Source organism: Ovis canadensis, chromosome 3 (genome assembly GCF_042477335.2).
Source record: "Ovis canadensis isolate MfBH-ARS-UI-01 breed Bighorn chromosome 3, ARS-UI_OviCan_v2, whole genome shotgun sequence".
In the NCBI taxonomy this organism is placed as follows: domain Eukaryota; kingdom Metazoa; phylum Chordata; class Mammalia; order Artiodactyla; family Bovidae; genus Ovis; species Ovis canadensis.
The window spans coordinates 176,831,583-176,838,394 of record NC_091247.1 but is presented as its reverse complement, the minus strand read 5'-3'; positions in this window follow the sequence as shown (position 1 = coordinate 176,838,394).

Below are 6,812 nucleotides of genomic sequence, written 5' to 3'. Positions count from 1 at the left end.
AGCAGATAATTCTTTCATCTCCTTTGTTCTTGTTTTTTTTTCCCCCACATTTTTAAGTTTCCTAACATTTGAGAAAATAGGTAATGGTTTTAATAAGTCAGCAGATGGAGATGTTGAGCTGCCCTTGTTAATGTGACAAATCAAATTAGTGGTTCCAAACTTTAGTTAGCATGGTAATAACCTGGAGAATGAATTTAAAATGCAGATTCCCAGTCTCCGCCCACACAGTTTAGTAGCCTGTGGATGGGGCCTGGGAATCTGAACTTCAACATTCTTTCCTCCCACTCTAGCACATGCCCCACTTCGTCTTCTGCAAGTGTTCCTGATACAGGTTGGCCTATGAACCATACTTTGAAAAACTGGTATTTGAACTCATATGTATATATGAAAACATTTAGCATAGTGCAAACTGAGAGGAAAAAAACAAGTAAAACCAATTCCTGGGGAACTCCAACATCTAAAGGTCCATTAGAGGAGGAAGAGTTAGTAACGTCCTGAGAAGTTTCCAAAAGAGGAATAACAAGAGAATGTATAACTATGGAAATCAAAGAAAGACAGCATAAGGGAAGAAAGGAGTGGAAGTTTACTTTGACTATTGTTAACAGTCAAGTGAGTGAGGACCAAAGGATGCCCACTAGATTCAGCAACGTGGAGGTCATTTGAGTGAACACCTTTTCAAATTAGTAGGAGGGGTCAAAGTTGGCTTAAAGTGGCTTAAAGCACACATGGGAGGAAAAGAAATTGAGGCATCAAGCTTAGATAATTCTTTCTAGAATTTTGACAGATAAGAGAAAGAGATTGGAGCACAGCAGTTTGCTTGGAAATAAGGCTCAGGAATTTTTTAAGATGAGAGATTTGACTATTTGTAAATGTTAAGAAGAACTGAAGAGCCTCTTGGTGAAGGTGAAAGAGGAGAGTGAAAAAGCTGACTTGAAACTCAACATTGAAAAAATGAAGATCAGGGCATCCGGTCCCATCACTTCGTGGCAAATAGATGGGGGAAAAATGGAAGCAGAGATAGACTATTTTCTTGGGCTCCAAAATCACTGCAGACAGTGACTGCAGCCATGAAATAAAAAGACATTTGCTTCTTGGAAGAAAAGCTATGACAAACCTAGACAGCATATTAAAAGCAGAGACATCACTTTGCCAACAAAGGTCCATATAGTCAATGCTACGGTTTTTCCAGTAATCATGTACGGATGTGAGAGTTGGTGGCTGAGAACCAAAGAACTGATGGTTTTGAACTGTGGTGCTGGAGAAGACTCTTGAGAATCTCTTGGACAGCAAGGCAATCAAACCAGCCAATTCCAAAATCAATGCTGAATATTCATTGGAAGGACTGATGCTGAAGCTAAAGCTCCAATACTTTGGCCACCTGATACGAAGAGTCAGCTCACTGGAAAAGACCTTGATGCTAGGAAATACTGAAGGCAAAAGGAGAAGGGGGCAGCAGAGGATGAAATGGTTAGATAGCATTACCAACTCAATGGATATGAATCTGAGCAAACTCCAGGAGATAATGGAGGACAGAGGAGCCTGGTATGCTATAGGCTGTGGGGTCACAAAGTGTCAGACATGACTTAGCAACTGAACAACAACAAATGTTAATAGGAGGGACTGAGCTGAGAAAAAGAGAAATAATGGATAAAGTTAGATTCTTGGAAGACAAGATGCCATAAAATTCAGATCACAGGCAGGCATGCATGCTAAGTCACTTCAGTCATGTCTGACTCTTTGCGACCCTATGGACTGTAGCTGCGAGGCTCCTCTGTCCATGGGATTCTCCAGGCAAGAGTACTGGAGTGGGGTGCCATTTCTGCCTCCAGGGGGTCTCCCTAACCCAGGGACTGAACCCACAACACCTGTGTCTCCTGCATTGCAGGTGGATTCTTCACCCCTGAGCCATCAAGGAAGTCCCAGATCATAGAAAAGTCTAAGAGGAAGAATGGATGGCCAAGATGCAGGGAGGTTGTAGCTGGGTGGCAAGAGTTTTGGAGGTTTCAGTCTGAACTATTTCCTCAGGAAAAAAAATATGAAGAGGATCAAATACTAAGCATGAAGGGAGGTGACAGGGTTGAACATGAAATAGGGTAGAAAAGGCTTACTGGAGAGAATGAATAAGCTAGAGGGAAATGGAAGAGTCTGGGGGCAATGCTGAGGGCTCAGGTGAAGCTAGGACTCGTAAATTTATATGTTACACATTTGCCCCATGGAGTAAGTTTATTCTGAGATGCCCAAGCTGAGGGTATGCACAGAGAAAAGTTAACTGAATGTCTACAGAAGCAACACTTTGCCGGACAAATGCAGTGGCAACAGAGGTATTTATTAGCAAGAAACTGAGTGAAATGATGGACTCTGGATCTAAGATGAAGAGAGGAAAAGTAAAAAGGTAAAGGATGGGAAGTTCTGGTGAATCTGGCAAATGGTTACAGTGGGAAGAGATGAAACTGAATGAGCTGGCAAGGTAGGAGGAATTGGTCTGAGGGTAGGATATCTGAAGAGGAGAAGGCGATGGCACCCCACTCCAGTACTCTTGCCTGGAAAATCCCATGGATGGAGGAGCCTGGTGGGCTGCGGTCCATGGGGTCGCGAAAAGTCAGACACGACTGAGCGACTTCCCTTTCACTTTTCACTTTCATGCATTGGAGAACGAAATGGCAACCCACTCCACTGTTCTTGCCTGGAGAATCCCAGGGACGGGGGAGCTTGGTGGGCTGCCGTCTATGGGGTCGCACAGAGTCGGACACGACTGAAGTGACTTAGCAGCAGCAGCAGGATATCTGAAAGGAATTTTGAAGGTGGAACTGCTTCAGGTGCATCCATAGGAGTTGGAGGACTCTGCGCGGAGTGCAGGGGTAGGGGGCCATTTAAAGAACTCAGAGGCTAAAGGAAGAGGGAAAGAGTCAAGCTGAGAAGACTGTGCCAGTTGTCATAGTACTCAGTGAATGAACAGGGGTGACCAAGAGGCCGATTATCAAGGCTGATTGGAATGTCTGCCAAGTTCAATTTTCCAAATTAAGCTTTCTTTTAAACTGTGATTGCAAAAATATCAACTAGTTATATATAATCTTGTCCTTTTCAAACCTTCTTAGGAGGCTCCTTTGTTTTGGTAAGTGCAGTTACGGGGGGGATGCAGCAAAAGCATGAGAAAGTTATGTTGTTTATGAAAGAAAGTGATAGAAGGACTGGAAAGGGAAGAACCAGGGTAATGGGGAAACGGAAAACCTGAGGTACAGTGGGAAGGCGAGCAAGGAAGAGACACAGTGGGAGGGGCCTGGCAGCTGTCCTGAAGCTCTCCTAGGGGGCCTTAGAGGAGAAGGACTCTCCAGTTAAAGGGATATCTAGGAAGCTGTTCTGTTTGATGTGCAAAGAGTCAGTTCACTAAACTTAATACAAATCAACATAAACTTGCCAATCATAGGTGGAACTGGATGGGACAACGTGTGCGAGACTAGTTTTAAGACTGTGAGAGCAGGGTGACTACCATAGGGTTCTTCCAAACCAGACTATGCATGCAATTTTCCTTTTCATTAAATAGCTGCCAACTTCTCGATCTTTTTTGAGAAATACTTCCTCAAAGACTGAAATTCCTTGTGACATTCTATATAATCTAAGTAACTGATATTGAAAGAACTGTTATATTTTACATCTAAAAGAAATCTCCATTTGTTGATAAAATATTCGAATTTTTTAAATAAAAATTTTATTTTTTATGTTAAATATTTCCCATGTTGGTGTTTGATATTCAGGAAATAGTATACCAGAGACTCAAGTACCCATTATATTATCAGTGTTGATATCTTATATCTACTATTTGCTATATGCTGAGTGCCTACTAAGATTTTTTATGCATCATTTCCCCCCCCCCCCTTTTTTTTTTTGCCGCAGCCTGTGGCATGTGGAGCTTCTCTGACCAGAGACAGCGGAAGCATGGAATCTTAACCACTGGACCAGTAGGAAAGTCCCCCTACTTCACTTTTTAAAATAAAAAATTCTATGAGATAAATACTATTCTTACGGCCATTATGTTAGTGAAGAAATAAATGGAGGCTTAAAATCATTTGACCATGGTATCACAGTTGATAAGTGGCAGTAGTTTATTCACTAAGTCATGTCAAACTCTTGTGACCCCATGGACTGTAGCCTGCCATGCTCCTCTGTCCATGGGATTCTCCAGGCAAGAATACTGGAGTGTGGTTGCCATTTCCTCCAAATAAGTGGCAGAGCCAAATTTAATTTTGTCCTAGATTTTCCACATCTTAAAACATTTTTATGGAGTTTCTCCTTGAATAATATGATACTTAACTTCTAAGATTCTTTTTGGAATTCCTCTTAATAGGAAGCAGTGATTGCTACTCACCTAAATACTCATTCGTCCTTTCCTGGGTCCTCAGCTTGGCAGCATTTGCCAGCCTTCCCAGCTGCTAGGTGTTGACCAGCTGACTGAGCTCTAACCAATAAAATGTGAGCAGAAATAATCTGTGCCACTTCCAAGCCTCGCTCATAACAACCTCCATATTCTTTTCCCCTTCTAGATGTCTGGGATGGCGACCACTGCCAGGGCAAACTTGTAACTCACATGTTGAACACTGCAGTTTCCACCAGCATGGGCCCCTGACTGACTACATTGAAACTGTGGTGCTATGGAAACTGCCCCAAGGACCTGTTCACTTGCCCAGTACTGTTACAAAAGAAATAATTTTTTTTGAGTCATTATATACATGATATCATCAGGTTCACAAAGTTTCACAAAAGAATTTCAAACATTTGGCACCAAAGAGTTCCAATACTAATAAGTTGTTTCAGAGCATAGAAAATGAAAAACAAAAATTTTAAATTCTTTTTATAAAGCAAGTATAACATTATTATCAAAACTTGTTAAGGGCAAACATAAAAGACAATTACAGGCCATTGGGCTTCCCGGATAGCTCAGTTGGTAAAGAATCCACCTGCGATGCAGGAGACCCCGGTTCAATTCCTGGGTCAGGAAGACTTGCTGGAGAAGGGGAAGGCTACCCACTCCAGTATTCTGGCCTGCAGAATACAATAGTCTGTATTGTCCATGGGGTTGCAAAGAGTCGGACATGATTGAGAGACTTTCACTTTCATCCCTTATAAATGTTAATGCAAAAATTCTGAACTCCAGTACTACAAGAAAATAATACACTATAGCCAACTAGAATTCATTCCAGAAATGCAAAGATAGATTAATATTAACATTTTAATATAGTTTACCAAAATAATGGTATAAGGGAAAAAATGTATTATTATCTCTATGGATGTTTAAAAAAAACTTTTGAAAGAAATCTAATAATCATTTAAAACATTCAACCATAAAGTCATCATATGACTGAGTCCCTTCATTGTTCACCTGAAACTACCATAACATTGTTAATCGGCTATACCCCAGTAAGAAATGTTTTTGGTGTTAAAAGAAATTAAAATTTAAAAAAAATAATGGAGAAATGCCTGAGGTATTCCTACTAAGTTAAACAACAAAGAAAAATTGACCACCACCTTCACTACTATTTAACATTGTACAGAAGGCTTTAGCCAGTGAAATTTAGATGAGAAAACAGAGACATAGGAATCAGAAAGAAGTAAAATTATCTCTATTTAAAGATGACATGAAAATACATCTGGAGAACTCTAGAGACTCAGTGAATAAACTCAAACATTAATTTTATAAGGTAGCAGGACATGAAAGTAACACACGAAACTCAAAAGTTTTCAAAAAAAGAAATAAAACAAAAAATAATATAGATTGCTGCACAGCAGAAACTAACACACTGTAAAGCAACTATACTCCAATAAAAATTAAGAATTAAAACATAAAAAACCTCAAGTCTTCATACACACAAATGATTACAAGTTAGAAGATATAATGGAAATGGAAACAAACCTGAGTTATACTAGCTACAAAAATGATGAAATATTTAGGAATAACCTAAATAAGAAACATTCAAAATCTATATTCAAAACACTGTAAATGCTTCGCCAAGATGCAAAAGCAAACTTGAACTAATGGAAAGACAACGCTTTTCCTTCTTAGGACATTTCAACATCACCAAAATGTCATTTTTCCTTAATTTACAAATTTTAATGCAATCCCAATAAAATATCTGGTTTCCCCTCTCTTTTGGAGAGAGACAAGATGATGCTAAAATTCATGTTTTTAAAATAACCCAATACTAGTTAGAAAAAAACCCTGAAAAAGAATAGCTCTGAGGGGAAGAAAGTAGCCTAAAAGATACTAAAATAAACTCATAAGTTTGTATAATCCAGTGTGGTACTGATACATGAACAAATAAACCAGTAACAAAATATCCAGAAATAGACCCAACTCTATGGAAATCTAGTGTGTTTAATAAAGGAAGTGTTACTAGTCACTGGGGACAAAGATTGACTTTTTAGTCAATGATTTTGGGATAACTGGATAGGCATCTGCAAAAAGATGAAATTAGATCTCTTCCTCACACTATAGACAATTCTGTTGGTCCTTTGGAATTTATATTCTAATGGGAGTTCAGTTCAGTCGCTCAGTTGTGTCCACCTCTTGGTGAGCCCATGGACTTCAGCACGCCAGTCCTCCCTGTCCATCACCACTCCCGGAGTTCACCCAAACCCATGTCCATTGAGTTGGGGATGCCACCAAGCCATCTCATTCTCTGTCATCCCCTTCTCCTCCTGCCCTCAATCTTTCCCAGCATCAGGGTCTTTTCAAATGAGTCAGCTCTTCGCATTAGGTGGCCAAAGTATCGTAGTTTCAGCTTCAACATCAGTCCTCCCAGTGAACACTCAGGACTGAT